The sequence below is a fragment of the Seriola dumerili genome, unplaced genomic scaffold, assembly GCF_002260705.1.
Source record: "Seriola dumerili isolate Sdu_G_001 unplaced genomic scaffold, Sdu_1.0 BDQW01000645.1, whole genome shotgun sequence".
In the NCBI taxonomy this organism is placed as follows: Eukaryota; Metazoa; Chordata; class Actinopteri; order Carangiformes; family Carangidae; genus Seriola; species Seriola dumerili.
In genome coordinates, this window is record NW_019174900.1 from 2,605,305 (window position 1) to 2,622,239 (window position 16,935).

Genomic DNA, 16,935 nt, shown 5'->3' on the forward strand with positions numbered 1-16,935 from the left:
CCCCAGAGGTGTGTTTAAACTTGTTGGTTGTGTCCGAAATCACTCACTCATTCACTCCTCCCTCCTCCGGATCGAGGGAGTTCTATGTATCAGACTAAACATTGAGCTCATCGGTAAAATGAAAAAACACCTCCAGACACAATTTTCTCTGGACCGTTTTCCTGTCTTTTGGCGCATGCACAATGCATGGTGGTATATGTTGCTTGGTTAGTGACCATCGGTTGTACAATACTTTTCACAATGCATTATGGGATACTATGAGTCCACTATATAGGGTAATAATTGTCACTATGCATTTGAACAGCTCTACAAAATGGTTAACGCTCCATGCAGTGGTCTGTAGAAGAAGAAGTGAGTGACTTCAATGCTGGTGGACCCCTCAAGGATAGTGGGCTCCTGGTTTAAAGCCCCCACGGAATATGTTAAAACAAGCCCACACACACACGTACACACACACACACACACACACATTAATGCATTTGTATACCAAACAGTTATTGTCGCAGCTGTTATCCAGTGAAAAACATGTTTACTGGAATAAAAACAGAAGAAATGGTCTTGGCAACAAAATGCTGCCATGCTGCTTTTGTGAGAGGTGGAAACCAAAGTGACGAGTGATAATCCACACCACAAGAACATGTTTACTGTAATGTATGAGGCATCTCAACGATGTATGCTTACCAGGTTTTCTTAGCTATTAACAGCATTAAACATCAACTGGAACCACATTATTGCAGTGGTTCAGTTTTTGCATGTGTGGTTCCACTCCTTTAGCATTAATGCAATGGATACAGTATTTATACAGAACAAATAAAGTATTGACAGTGAGGTGTGTGGATTGTCCTGATTATTTTTGAGAGGGAAGGTTTATGCTTGTCTTTGGAAACAAGAAATGATAAACTCAAGGTTCACTTACATAGTTACTGACCCCCCAGTCTTTGTCAGCAGAGAGTGAAACTAGAGTGGTGAAATGAAAAGATTAGTTGTCTTACTCTTGAATATGAATTGAACTAGAGGTGGATTCCTTTCTGGATCTGTATACAGAACTCTACCACCACACTATCTACCTCGTTCCAGTTCTCTTTCAACACCCGTCTGACAAGATTGTCCTCCTGTATAAAACAAGCCCACTGCTCATCTGTGCAGCAGGATATTATGACCCATAGTTATGTTTTGTTGCTAGGCAACATCTAGTGGTTGTAGTAATTATGACAGGAGCAAAGGGAAAAGTGTGGTGACGTAGTATAAAGAGAGACAAAGCCCACGTCAGGAGGAGGTTGGGGTGGATGGATGAATATGACACAGGGGAACAGTGTTCGATTCCCATGTAAAAGAGGAAGTTTATGTTGTTTCTATTATCCATGATTGTCCGACAAAGTTAACCACATTGTTATTATTGTAACCATGACAACAAAGATCGTCTAATGTTGAGGAAGTACTTATTTCAACCCAAATCACCATCTTTTCCTAAACCTAACCAAGCCATTACCGTTACTATAGTAACCATGGCGACGAAGGTACGCCATTCTTGATACGCTTGGCGTGTTTATTATTGTAACCTTGACAAAGGTCGGGTAGACCTGTCGCTGTAGGGGCACTATTTCAGGAGACACTCCTAGGGGTCATATCAGAGGGTTGAAAAAAACCTGTGTGGTTGGCTCTGTCAGGAAAATGGTTCAAAGCAGGATTTTGCAGGATCTTGTCAGCCCTGGCATCATCCTGACAGCATTCTCAGTTGACCGTCTGCCTCTCCTGGGGATGGGGATGAAAACCAGTACGAACTCCCATTGTTTGAGTCAAAGGTTACGGGCTCAGCAGGGTCCTCCTCCTCATCACTTGTTCCTCATCGGTTGACTCACGGTCTGGATCGTATTCTGTGTTGCCCTCCACTGCGTTGCAACACAATGAAATGTGGGCAATGCCCCAAGGAAGTTTTATATGCCAGAGCTGCCAGAAAGGTACTCTGTCTGATTAAAATAATGTTTAATTTCCATAACCTAAAGATATGATATCTTTATTCCATTTGATGGACAAACATGTTCCTAAACAACACAGATAGACATATTTAAATAAAAGTTTTTTTTTGTACTAATACTAATAACAAACTTTTTTTTGTATTCATATGACCTGTAAAGAAGGGATTGTATCGCCTAGTCCTAAATATAACTGATCATCTGGATTCAACCAGTGACTTCTGTGAAAGAGCAGCTGGTAACCAGGGAAAGACCTGTGACAGCCTGTAAAGACAGCTGACAGGTGTGCTGGAAATCTTGTGAGCCGGAGAAAAAGACAATCACCGGGAGTTCAGATGTTTCAGGCAGAAGTACTTATTGTAAGCTCGGCACCAAGGAGAATGATCTAAACTCTTGGAGTATTAGTGCGGGCCTACAAAATAACAAAACAGAACTACTACAATCACCTCCTGGTGGTTGTCTGCCTCCGCCACTCAGAAAACTTTCAGGTCACATCCCTGTTTATCCAGAGTCATAGAAAATATCAACCATTTGTGTGAAATTTTGTCAAAATTGCTGTGTTGAGTTACGGCTAAAAAGTGTTTTGTGAGATCACACTGACCTTGACCTTTGACCTTTGACCACCAAAGTCATTACTGAGATATCACATTCACAAGGCCAAAACCGTGAGGTCACTTGATCTTTGACATTTGACCACCAAAAGCAAATCTGAAAACAATATTCCTCCGGCTCTAGCTGTCACCGGCACAGAGGCACAAAAAGGAACAAATTCACTACAGGAGGGAAGAGACCCCACCGAACCTGCTATAGGCTAGCTACCCACGGTAGGAGGAACCTGGCACTGTTAGTCCCGCCGGACAGCCCATCGGGAAGCAGGACCTCTCCCAGTGGCCTGAGGGTCGTTTTGGCCTGTGCTGTTAATAGTCATCTTGACTAGCGATGATATAACAAGCAGGAAGGGAAGACCTCTTTCATCACCTCACCTGTGCGTGCTACCTGCTGAACTGCTGCGGCTACAGTGTGTGTCCACACCGTTGCTGCTGCCAGCCCTGTCTTTCTGCACTGACTTTGATAATGTTACTTATCCATTGCTGATGAGTGGACAGAAAAGTAAAGAGTTCAGAAAGCAGTCTCATGATTTTTGTTTGCCCTCGTTTAAGGCGAGAGAGAGAGAGAGAGCAAGCAAGCAACTACTGCCCTTCACCAAATACTTTATTAACTTATTGACATAATGGCCTACATTGTATTTCTGCTATGACCAGTTCACATGTAACCTCCACTTTCTCCTGTAGTAACATACAATTGTGAAAATGGTTCAAATATATGTATATTTTTATAACTGAATGTATTTTTTTGGAATTGTTGGTCAGTCACAAACTTTAGTATTTTGTAATCTGGATTGTTCTGGCCTGAGTTTAATAGGTTTTAGTTCACTCTGCAGTCATCAGGTGGTGCTCATTCTGGTTTGTGTAATATGCTCCTCATTGCTAACCCTCTGTATCCTGTAGGCAGCCATTTTCTTTTTCCTTGATACCTTGATAGAGAGCACACTGTGGATTCAGGTGGTCAAAGCATCTACAGCCATCCTCTTTTGGAATCACTTAAAGAAGCATCATCTTTAGGTACAGCTTTGATACCTGGTACCTTGGTACCTCTTTTGTTTCCCTTAGTTTTGTTAAATACTTGACATTTTTGCTATGATCAAAATAAACTTATTGTTGGAGTTGGCAACCACCATCTGGCATCCTTCTACAAGTTCTGGTCTCCAGTTTTAGCCTGTTAATAATAGGGAGACTGTAACATATTTGGGGGTTTGTCCTGGGTTTTTTTTTCCACGCTGTCGTTGTGTTTGTAGGCTTGGTTTGTAAGCAGGTAAGTTGCTGGTGGCTTAGTGTTTCTTTTGCCCGTTGGAACTGTGCGTTCTGGTTTTGCGCAGTTGCTCGTTCTTGCAGGTTGTATCATAGTAATTTTGTTTTCTCTCCATGTGTGTGGTTTGACACTGGAGTGTTGCTTTGATACTTTGTGGCCTGCTGCTGTTGAACAGTACCTACGGTTGTGTGGTTTAGTTGTGTTTTACACGCACATGTTGGACGCCACTGATTATGTGCAGTCGGAGTTGTGGTCTGCTGTTTCTCATGAAGGGATTCTACCAGGTGATCCTGGTATGCATAAGATTATCTCATGAATGGATGTCCTCTTCCTCTCGCATGTAGCTCTGCTTGGATGTCCTGACAACTCAAATAAACAGCTGCTCAAAATGTTGAATATTGTCCATTCTTTGTTCTTGTGCTTCCACATTGATGATTAGTCCATACCAACTGTGTCCAAGAAGCCAGCCAAAAGATTGGGAAACAGGTATGATACAACCCTCAAGGACACAGACCAAGTAGCTCAGCATAGGCAGGACAGCACCAGTGGCCATGAGAGTCCTTGCTCCCTGGCAGGTTGAAGCGCTGGTGCTTTCAGTGTGGTCTCCAACCCCGGCTGATGTGTGTGGCAGACACTGCCAAGATGCCGACAGTGGAGCAGCTCACTCTGAGCTTAAAAACTGCCCTTCAGAAACCTCTGGGTGACAACACAGAGGATACATCCATCTTTATTTTACAGCCTATGCTAAAATATTATTGCCTTGCTCTGGGACCATAACAAATAAACGAAGACACACATAGATGTAACTAAAACAAAGAAATTTTATTTAACAGAATTAGATTTTTACTTACTAAGACAACAAAAATGGCAATCTCAACAAATAACACTGGCAGATGGAGACACACTAACACAAGAAGTACTAAATTAACAACAGAAATTCAAACCTCCACCTCCTGAGTGTCAAGATCAGTTTTTAAGTTGTCACTTGTCCTTTTTCTTATTTTACATCAGCAGCTAATAACAGTATTTTACTGTAATGCATACAGTACTACAGTAAGTACAGTAGGTTATACAGTAGCACTGTAAATTAAGCTGCAGTACCATTTTCATAACAGTATAGTACTGTAGTTCATTTTATATAATGACAAAAACTACTGTGGTTAGTTTTACCATGGTATGAAAGACACTACCAACTGGTTAATTGTTGCCTGTTAATTTGATAATAAACATTTTACAGTGTATAGACCCAAGAACAAAGCTGTAATTGCTGCCAAAGGGGCCTCTACAAAGCACTGAGTTATGGGTCTGAATACTTTTACTAGATGGAAATATGCCGCAAAAATCTGCACTTGAAAACTCAAATACCACAAGTGTGGGTATTGGACCAGAATCATAATGGATGGATGGTTGCAAAGCCACCTCTGTACCCTGGAGTGTGCCAAGGGAAAAAATTATACACATGTAAATAATTCAACGTTGGGACAAACTGATGTGGAGTGTAAAATAATGTACTAATGGATGGAAAAAATTGAGGAGCTGGGGCAGAAGGACATAAAAACTCCTTCCCTGTGGAGACACTTGCTTTCCATTTCCTGTTGACCTGGTATCTCAGCACCAGTCAGGGCTGTAGCTATGACTGAGGACCATGAGATGATGCCCTCCATATTTCTTCTGGGAATGTAGGAGGTTTTAGCAACCTGGAGAAATATGTCTTCAATTGAAAACTTGCACGAAGGCTGTGGCGGAAAAGTCTTTTTTTCTTATGAAGCTTCAAACTGAGTGAAATGAGCTGAAGTCTCTGAGCAGCAGCATGATCACAGCTGCTCCACTTCTCTACATGATGAGGAAAGGAGCTTCATTGCTTCCTATCTTATCTCCTTTAGCATAGGAAACACTGGACCTTATCCTCAATGTGTTATAAGTAAAGTTATAGTTTATAAAAAAAAAGCTAAGTGTCAGTACAGTCAGATTCTCTCTACACCGTGATTGTCTTTCCCTGAGTCCTTATGAATCCTCCTTCCTTCTTTCCTTCACCTCATGACGTTTTCCATCGAGGTCGACGAGAAGTGGTTAGAGAGGAGAATATTTTGACTTGTCGACTGCAGCCGATGTATTTCATAGGCCAGAATTGTACTGATGCCAGAGTGGAGACAACTTTGAAACAGCTTCAGATGAGAGAGTGTGTGTGTGTGTGTGTGTGTGTGTGGGACTCGAGTTAGAATGAGAGAGTTTGGTTTAGTGATGTCACCATACACTGGCTTTACTCAGAAATCATCTGCCACCAGAGAGTGAAGACTCTCTGAGTGACACACAGTCCAATATTACAGCATCTGATGGACTTCATCAATCAGCTGCTTGCTGCCATCCTCTCTTTGTTGTTGAGTCAATCAACACTGATAAATCTCCCATTCTGCATAAATATAAACACCAACACATCAGCACACACAAACGCACACACTTCGTCTGCTATCTCATCAGTTCAGACCCCCCCCCCCCAGTAACAGCAGGAATGAAGCCACCTGTATCACTATTGTCATGGATACAATGACACACGTGTGTGTGTGTGTGTGTGTGTGTGTGTGTGTGTGTGTGTGTGAGCAAGAGAGAGAGAGAAATGTCTGAACTGCATGAACATGTCTTGTATGTCTCTCTACCTTTCTCTCTCTCCCACACACATTCCCTCCTTAGAAAATTAAATCCACATCACACTAAAATTCTCTACGTTCTCTAATACTCTCTCTCCACCCGTCCCTCTCTCTCTCAGTGATGCTCGCTCAGCAGAGCCTCAGATTACACAGAGACATTTAAAGAAGAAATATGTGTCGGGAGATCAAATTGATTGTAGCCATTGTTTTATTTCTTTTATACTTTTTTATATTAAACTGAAATATATTTTCTCTTCATAATTAATGCAGCAAAAACATGTTCACATACCAGCTCAGCCATGCTAATGTCTGCACGCCCACATGGCATTCTGATCATACATCACATAATTCAATTTGGTTTGTTCCCCTGGTTTTAAAAATCTTTTTTAAACTTGCATGTTTTCAATCCCATAAACATGCACATTTCCTCTCCACTCATTTTTTCAGACACTTTAAAGGAGCAGTGTGTAGAATTTAGTGACATCTAGTGGTGAGCTTCACACATGCTGAAGGCCCCCTCTGGAACCAGTGTTTGGTTTGTCCATTCTGGGTTACTGTAGAAACATGGTGACGCGATATAGCAAGTTCTGTTGAAGAGGACCACAGAGAGGACCTGCTCCCTGTGTAGATATGAACATAGACATATAAAAATAGACGCAGCATCTGTCATCTTCAGCCTGTTGCTGCAATATGTCAACGTTGCCACCATATTGGACCAGGAAAGACTGCCCTGTGAACAAAAAATAACAAATGGAGCTGAAGTTCTTCTGTATAATGTTAATATTTCTCAACTTTTTTCAATGAGTCATTTTTATATTCAAGATTTATGATCTACATGGAGTAAAATTAAAAGTTTGGTGTCACAGTTTTCTACAAGTGTGTGTCAATGTTGGTGTAAAATTTCTACAAGTGTGTGTCAATGTTGGTGTAAAATTTCTACAAGTGTGTGTCAATGTTGGTGTAAAATAATTCATTGTCATAAGGAATTGTTAAAACTAGTGAGTAAAATAAATGAAGACAGTGAGACAATATGTCAGTCTGTTTTCTATATTTTTATCAGTGAAAGGATGAGATACAACTTTAAAATATTTACATGAAAGGCTGTGGTAGAAAAATATAGTAAACATATAGTACAGTGTTTTATGGAATAAGTGTAATGTAGTATGAAGTGAGATGTAGTAGTACAGCAATATATAACAGTATATTACGGCAGTATATCATATTATTATTATTATTAATAATAATAAATCCTAAATGCAATTAGATGTAACATGAATATATTATAATGTTATAGTAGCAGCATATTTGACCAGTAATAGTAAAGAGTAAATGTCGTATTTTAACAATTCCTTATGACAATGAATTATTTTCCACCACGTCAGTATTAAGTTCATGTAAACTTAACATTGATACACTCTCTGTAGAACACAGTGAGTATAGCCTGAACTATCACAATCTAAGTAACTAGAGACCAAACTTTTATTTTCACTGCACGTAGATTGTGCTGGTCTCATGTAGGGTGATTTGGTGCCCTCTTGTGGACATGCTGAAATAGCAGATATGTTAGTTGAATGGTGGATCAAGCATGCAGTTCATCACTTCTCTGTCCTTGGTGGATATGGATCGCATATGTCTGTGAGTGTTGCAGTATTTGTTGTGTTATAAGTGTTGAATTGTTTAAAGTCAAATTCATGCTGTTTTTGGTTGTTTTATGGAGAAATGTTGGATGGTTTAATTAAGCTAATAAAGGGCTAAATGGCTAACACCACATAAGCTAGGCTACAGTGTTTTAGGCTACTGTATGTATTTGCTTCGTTTGATTTATTTTAAATATTGTATAAAATAATGTACACAAGGCTACATTCAATGTTTTAAATGTAATATTTCTGCTTTGTGTTCTGTTTCAGTTTTACAGTTTGTTCTATGAGACTAAAGGACTTTCAGTAAAGTACGGAAACCCATCACATCCTTTGGTCTTTAATGGACTCTGTTATCTATCTGTCTAGTCTAATACTGGAACGTTAGCTGAGGACAGAATATAGATCATGAAAATAAAAATGAGAAATACTTAACATTATAGAGCTTTTTATCCAGAAAAACTGCAGCTCTTCCATTTTTTCCAATTTGTTTACAGGGCAGTCTCGCCTGGTCCAACATGGCGGGCTCATTCTAAGCAAACAGGGTGATTATACACTAATGAACACACAATTATGAATATGAATTATGAATATTATATCCTATTTTTGCCAGTAGGTCCCCCGACATCCTGCAGACTGGTCCTTTAATACAGTATATGTAGCATTTCCTGGCATGAATAGAAAGTGTTGGTCAGATTATCTGAGGTTGTAGGTGTAAGGTTTTTGTATTCATCTGGACCCACTTGGCAGACGGTGAAAAGACAAGTCTTTTATTGTAATTCTTGTGCGGGAAGTGTGGGAAGGAGCTGGTGATGGCGATAGGGGCGAGATAGATACTCAGACAGGAATCCACAGAATTGGGCAGACAGGTGAGTCGAACAAACAGGTACCCACGGAGCAGGCCAGGCAGACAAATTTCCAACAGGCTAGAGGAAACTGGGGCTGAGCATGGCAGGTGGCAGGTGGGAGGGGGCAGGGTTGCACACTCTTAACCCGAATTAGTTGACTTTACTTGCTAATCGTGTGGCAACCCGTTGCCCTATACCACTTTAGTTTTTACACAAGCTTAAACTAAATATGTTGAGTTGTATTAACATAGAACCTGAAGTTTAGTATTTATATTTGTTAGTAGTGTGTACTCAAAATTATTAAATATAACTAGCTATTATTCTCCTCTCATTAAATTACCTTTTCTTAAAAAAAAAAAAAAAAAACATTGTTTCAATTAAATTGGATAGAAAAAAATAAACACCTTTAAATGCTCCAATGCATTTTATTTTCAAGAAAAATGGCAAAACACAGCCAATCTTATTATTACAAACTTATCATCAGGTCAACATCAACGCATCCAACCTAAAATGATTAATCTGAAAAAGGTAATTTCAAATCATTGAACATTATGTGTGTGTGTCTGCGTTTTACGTGTGCCTGTTTGTCGGCCTGTTTTACAGAAAATAAAAAAGGTTCACCCCACTGGTCAGAAAGTGTTTTTACTGGTGTGGCAAAAAAAAAAAAAAGAAAAAAAAAAAGTAGTCAACAGCTTATTACAGTAGTGCTGACATCTCCTTACATTGCGAGCTAATTTTTCAAAGTCTATAGCTTCGGTTTTAGGTGAGCGTGGCCTAACGAGAGCAGTACCTGTTGGATGAACTGAAATGTGAGCTTCATAGTCTTGGGATAGTTAAGATGGAGTGCATATGTGAGTCCAAACAGAATGCACATTGCTTTTGGCAGATCTTGAATGTTGCTGATGAATGATGATTTTCAACGAAGCTGGACTGAGATGCTGGGAAGGTGTGGGCACAGCACCTTCACGCTCAATGAGAAGTATCCCGATGTCAAGGTCATGGAAAGAATCATCATCATCAGATTCCTTGATAACGAATAACAGAAGAGCACAATCATTACATTAGACTTCTCATTTGAAAAAAAAAAAAACTTTAATCAATATACTGTTAGAGTGTCATGGTGAAAATTAAAAGAAAGCAAGAGCTTACTTACAAAGCCTGCTTTAAAAAAGTTTGTGGGTTGTCCCCCAGGATGATTGGAAGCCCTCTGAGCACCTGTGTCCGGATCGCAGTTGGCTCTGTAGTCTTTTGGGAATTAAACAGAATAACAAGTTAGATAGCTAAAATGAAAAATAAATAATGATCTATAAGAAAGTCAATGATCTATAAGAAACTGAATTACACAACTAATAGAGTGGCACTATGATGTTTTTACATAACCTGTAAAGAACAATGCCAAGCACATAATGTGTATGGACCTACATTGGTCTGTTGTGAAATCTGTGTCAACAATTGTCCAACATTCCCTCTCTTGGAACGAAATAACTCAAGGAGACGAGGACTGTGCCGATCGATGCTCTCATAGAATTCCTGCTTGAGATTCTTGCCCACAATCCTGCTGAACTCCATAAACACCTGAAAATACAGTTCTACCATAGTTGCCGTGTTTTAACCAATAATGTTTTAAAAGGTAACCCCTTCTCTCACACATAAACTCCCAATACTTACACTTCCACAGCATCCTCACAACACAAGGATCTGTAAAAATAGAAAACAAGAAAACTTTTAGTTCAACAACTCAGCTCAACAATATCGTTGTTAAATAACAAAATGGTAATAGAACCGAAACGACGTCTGTGTTACACATAAACCGGCATGTAAACAAGCCTGTCTGTGCGAGAGAGAGAGGGGGAAACAGAGAGGACACGGAGCGGTCGAGTGGATCAATGCGTGGCGCGCAGCTCGCGGCGTCCACAACATTAACACCTCCACAACGGCATCGCCTGCTACACTCTTTTGCCTCCGACAGCGGTTGAACCGCTTTTTTACCGCGTGAAATGGCGGAAATATAAATTATAGTCGCGCAAACTCGCCGGTATTTGAGCTGTCCTCAGACTGTTAACACTATGCTAATTTTAAGCTTTAACATTCAGCTGACAGTATTTTGAGTGGACATTAGCTAGCAATAAGCATGCATGCAGAGGTTCAAACAGTATATTAACATGTGACAAAGAAAAAACAGCGTCAACAAATTATCTCCAAGCTTTTGGGTGTTAAAATTTCCCACAAAGATAACTAGGCTACTTATTTTACATACTAACCGTTCAAGGCGTTCAGTAAAGCTGTGAGGGTGCCGACAGACCGCCTGCTGTAGCTGCCTGTGCTCGTCCCGCCGAATCAGTATCGACCTCCGTGCAAGCACCGTTGCGCTGGCCTTGTCATGTGACCAGGGACGTTTTTGAATTTGGCCCCTCCCCTTTCTTGCAAAACTTAACATACCAAGTTATCTCTACTAAACCCGATTAGTACAATCAATCTTTCAGCTAAATAGTACAATCAACTAATGTTGTTTAGTAATGATAGAAGGTTTTTACAAAACATAAAAGTTTAAGTAATGATCACTCGGAAGGTTAAGTAGAAACAAAATCTGGGTTTACAGTGCAGGAGTATGGACCACATGAAGCAACGGAATGATCTGGCGAAGAATTGTGAGTTGAACAGGTCCTTTATACTGCAGCTGGTTGTGGAGTTGATGAGAAGCAGGTGAATATGGAGACTGGAGGGAGCAGGATCCAGGAAGCCACGCCCAGCTCACACACACACACACAAATACAGGAACACAAAACAAACTGGGGACAAACAAACACGAGGGAGGGGAAAACAGCACAGGAGGGGAAGGAAAAGACCACAAGGTTCAAATCCTAACAGTAGGAGGGTTCTTCCTCCTTTAATGATATGATATCAGCAGAATCTCAACAACTTCAAATTCTCATTTTCACATTGTTTCATACATTATTAAACTGATTTTATTTTCTTTGTCAATGAAGTATGAAGACTGAGAGAATATGATGGTGGTCTTAGAAAGCAGTAAGACGTGCATTTCTCTCTCTCTGCATGTTTCACATTGTGAAGTAGCAGTAATTTGGTATTTAATGACTTGTGCTGCGCTGGAAGTGATAAGGAAATGCTACTGCTCTGACAGTGAGATTGCAGTTGTGACTGTTACATGAAAGTGCTTATTCAGACATGAAACCAACATGTTAAACTGCCATCAGCTGAACGTAAACAAGTGCATGTGAGAAAGGAGGTTATTTCCTATCGGGTAATGAAGGGTCAGTCAGAATGCTCTGGTTTATTAGTGTCTGCTGGTCTGAGTCATATGAGTCAGTCGGGTGTAGCCTGACTGTGGCAAATAGAAACCAGGTACCTGGAACATTTTGAAAAATTGTAGGTCAAGTCAATTTTATCTGTATTAGTGCCAATTCATAACAGAACTTATCTCAAGGCACTTTTCAAATAGAGCAGGTCTAGACCTTCTCTTTATAATATTATTTTTACAGAGACCCGACAGTTCCCACCAAGAGCAGCTCTCAGTGACACTGGCAAGGAGAGACTTCCTTTTAAGAGGTAGAAACCTCAAGCAGAACCAGACTCAGGGTGGCCGGCTGGGTTGGGAGAGACAGAGAGAGAGAGAGGGAGAGCGAGCAGGAGAGAATGAGAGAGACGGAGAGAGAGAGGGGGCAGGAAGGAGCTAGAAAAGGAGAAGGGAGAGAGAGAGGCCCACAGCCTGGGAGCTCATGTGCTTGAGGAGAAAAACAAAGGAAAGGTGCAGTGATTTTCAGAAAGTTTACAGTAATCCCGTCGGCGAACCTGGACTATACTGTGCTGAGCTTAAATGATATATTGAGACTGAGGATGGCAACGCACTGAACAAAGTGAAACCACTATGCAATTCATTTAAAGTACCTTTTCATATTGGGCTAACATAAATTTATGGTTCCTGGTTAAAACATGCTTTTTTCAGTTTGCTTTAAAGGAAATAACACTCCCCTAGGAATAAATTGAAAACGACACTTGAACTGAAGTAGTTATTTCACTTCAAACTAGAGGTTTTCATGTCACGTGACCAAATGACCCCACTCAAGGCCGCTCCTCTCTGTCTCTTGGAGTTTCGCTGTCTCCCATACTTCCCCCTCGACTGGAAATTTACATCCTATTGTTAAACGCTTTTAAACAAGGTAAGAATTCAAAATTTTGCTTTATTAAGAGCAATGTGTGTTTTATATGCATATTTATGGTTAGTGGCAAGTTGGACAGCAACTTTACAGCCTGTAAGGGGGGTCAGCCCTATGTTCCCACAGCCCTATGTTCCCACAGCCCTATGTTCCCACAGCCCTATGTTCCCACATTTCTAAGAATGTTTTGAAAATTAGGCCCTATTTTCCCACAGTCTTATATGTTCCCATAAGCCCATGTCCACACTAACCCAGGTAACATTTATCCGGTTAGCCCTTCCGTCCACATTAGGTGGATAAATGTGAAGACGCCGTGGAACTCAAGTGCCTTCAGTTTGCATCTTCAGTCAAGTTTCAAAATTGGACTTAATTTTGCATTATGGGTGTGTTTTTGCTCTCACCCATAGAGCCTCGAGGTGAATCTAAAACGAGAATGCCTGCTGAAGGGCCTTATTGTGTATCTTGGGGAAGATGTGGACAAACTCTTCAAGGAGTATTTGGTAAGTATATGTATTGATCACTTAAGCTTTAGACAAGATTAAACAATAAATATTTTAACTTGCTCATATACTGCAATGTATGTGCACTGGCTTCCTAACTAGATGTAATGTCACAAATTATGCTCATAGGCCCACCCCTTAAAATTGGATTTTGACAAGTTAAGAAACTTTGCACTCAGATCAGATGAATGTGAAAACAACCTTCCCTGTCATCGTCAGACCATTGTTTTATTTGCAATAAAGTCAAATCTTTGCTATGAAAAAATATTTGAAGGAGCCACTGTTAACCATCAGCTGGATAAGTTATTAAATTTTCATATTACTAGAATTGCAATTTGACTCTTTTTGTTAGTTTAGATTTGATTAGGAGGATTGTTTGTGTAGACCTTTTTATCTTGGTTAATCAGACACTGGTTTCATCTGAATAACTTCATAATAAGAGCTAGAGCGGTGTACCATGGCAGTGTTTGTCATCAGGGAGGAGGAGGATCTTCTACACCCACCACGTGACATTGGGATTGTTATTGAAGGTGTGCAAGTCCTCAATGAGTTGCCATCACTTGCACATGGATGTGCCATGTTATTTGGCCTCATCTATGCTCTAAACCTGAGCCATCCAAGTGAGTTCAAACACACTTTTGATGCACTGCAGAAAGTATTCATGGAGGTGGAACCAAATAAAATGACATGCAGAGTGTGCAGCCTGAATCTCAAGCTCAAAATATAGGATTGGTTAAAGAAAGACATTTGGATACAGCATGTTTTTGGTCAGTTTTATAGCTTGTATTCAAATACATTACAGTAGAATGGAGGAAATGAGAATATTGTTAAATTTGTGATGACCAAAACAATGGTGATTTTTGTTTTTTTCCTTGTTTAATGTTTTTGGTCTGTTGATGTCGCATTTGTAATGGTTCAAAATTTCAATGACATTCATGCATTCTGGTGATTTTATCGAAGGATAGCCACATTTCAACAGTTTTGCACCTAATGGCTATTACCTTACATATCTCAAGTTTTAAAGGAGAGATGTAAAAACTTTTATGAGAAGTTTTATAGAAGTTCTATTTGTACAAAGGTTTTACTTGTACAGAAAGTACAGCAAAAGTTTACATGTTAAAATAATTATTGGTGATGCATACCTTTAAGACATCACAATAAATAATGTCTTGTGAAGAGAATTCCTCTGTCTTTATTGTGAGTAAACTGTAACAAAAGTTTTGTTTGTCAAGTTTATGGCATTAATTATGGTAAATTGTAAGTTTTTACTAAATGTATATTGACATACATTTAGTAACATTTTGACTTGGGACTGAAAAAAATATATTGTTTAAAGTCAATTAAAAATGATAGTTTTGTACTGAATCAGAAATTTAACTTGAGAAAAGTTAATAAAATTGCGTGTAACAAAATTGCAGCAATTTAATTAGTTTATTCCTACACTACATATAAGTGTAATAGTAAATATTAAGTTTGACCAAACTGAAAATATTAAGTTGTAACAACTTAAAAATGTATGTATGTATGTTCTTTAAAATTAATTATCTTTTTACTTTGAATCAATGTAAATTTTTAATAAAATAAAAATAAATATTTGTGATTGATATTAAATCAAAATTTATGGTTTCAACCAAATCAGAAAGGTAATTTGAGAAAAACTAATAAATTTAGGTGTAACAAATTACATCAATTTTTTTAAGTTGATCCAAAGTATCATTCTTTTCAGTGCAGGTACAAAGCCTAAATTTGTAAAAGAATAAGAAGCTAACTAAAAGTGAAGGCATAAAAGTATGTTTTAAGTTTAGATTTGAAAGTCTGAATGGAGTCAGACAGTCTGATATCAGCAGGGAGGTTGTTCCAGAGCAGAAGGGCCTGAGAGGAAAAGGCTCTGCAGCCAGCAGACATCGTTTTAACTCTGAGGACAGAAGGAGCACTGAATTCTGAGAACACAGAGCACAGGATGGAATATAAGGTTTATGGAGATCAGACAGGTATGAAGGAGCAAGTCCATTCAGACCTTTACATGTCATTAAAAGTCTTATCTGATATGGAAAGGAAGCCAATGAAGGGAAACTAAAACTGGTGTAATATGGTCAAATTTACTGGATTCGGTCACAATTTGAACATTTGAAGATTTTTTATAAAATAATAATAATAATAATAATAATAATAATAATTGTTGTTGTTATTATTATAATTATTTTATTTTCCACTTTAATTAATTAATTTATTTTTACTTTTACTTTTCTTTTTCTTGTCCTCATTTTGACCCTGCTGTTGGACATTACTGTCCTGTCCATTCAGCTGTTTTCTGTGAAAGCTGCAGTGTGGTGACTTGTCCTCCAGGGGGCTCTGTGTGGTTGTCTTGCTTTGCCTCTCCCCTCTCTGGCTCCATGTCAGGGCTCGGTGCTGCAGCAGTAATGTGGCAGTTAAGAGCCGGGTGAGTCATTGGTTTACAGCGCGCATGGTGAACCTCTAGGTGTCACCCATTATCTAGCTGTGTCTCCATCAAATCCAAAACCTCCCCATGAAACTCTCGCAACGTCTCTGTGTCTCTTCACACCAGCTATTTCCATCTGCTTCCACAGCACATTTTTCCCATCAGCAACCAACACGTCCAAGTTTGATCCTTTAGTGACTCAGATTGCCGACAGTCTGCACAGCCAGAGACAAAAACCCTGGTCGCATCAAGTCATTCTTATGTTTGTGGAAAAGCTTCAGAGCTTTGTCATATGAGCAGGAGTGTGTCTTACAAACTGCAAACACTGACAAGAACCGGATTTGCTGATGTGAAGATGAAGACTCGTGACAGATGTAGTGATGGGTGAAGACACCTGTGCTTTTCATCCAGACTTTAAAACCTTTTCATTCTTTATTGAAAACCATCGTACCATAGATTGATGTCCAACCAAACAGAAATGCAATACATGACATATACAGTATGTCCCTATATCAAGAGTGATGCTGCCTTATATGTCACAAATAATTATTATTATTATCACATTGCATCACATGCATTTATGAAGATATGTTTATAACATACATGAAATACTCAGTAAAACTTGTGTACATATATTAAAATATCTATGATGAATTTTTTTATGGCATCACATGTTCTGACCATATATGTTAACAACATATATTTAATTTATATATGCAACTTAAATAAAACAACATACATATAAAAATTCTATGTGCTCATATATGTTTTTCTTATTAATTTCTCATTCATTTTAAACATGTCTCTTCCCATTCTGGGAAAGTGCTCTCAGACTTTTGGTCTCTGCT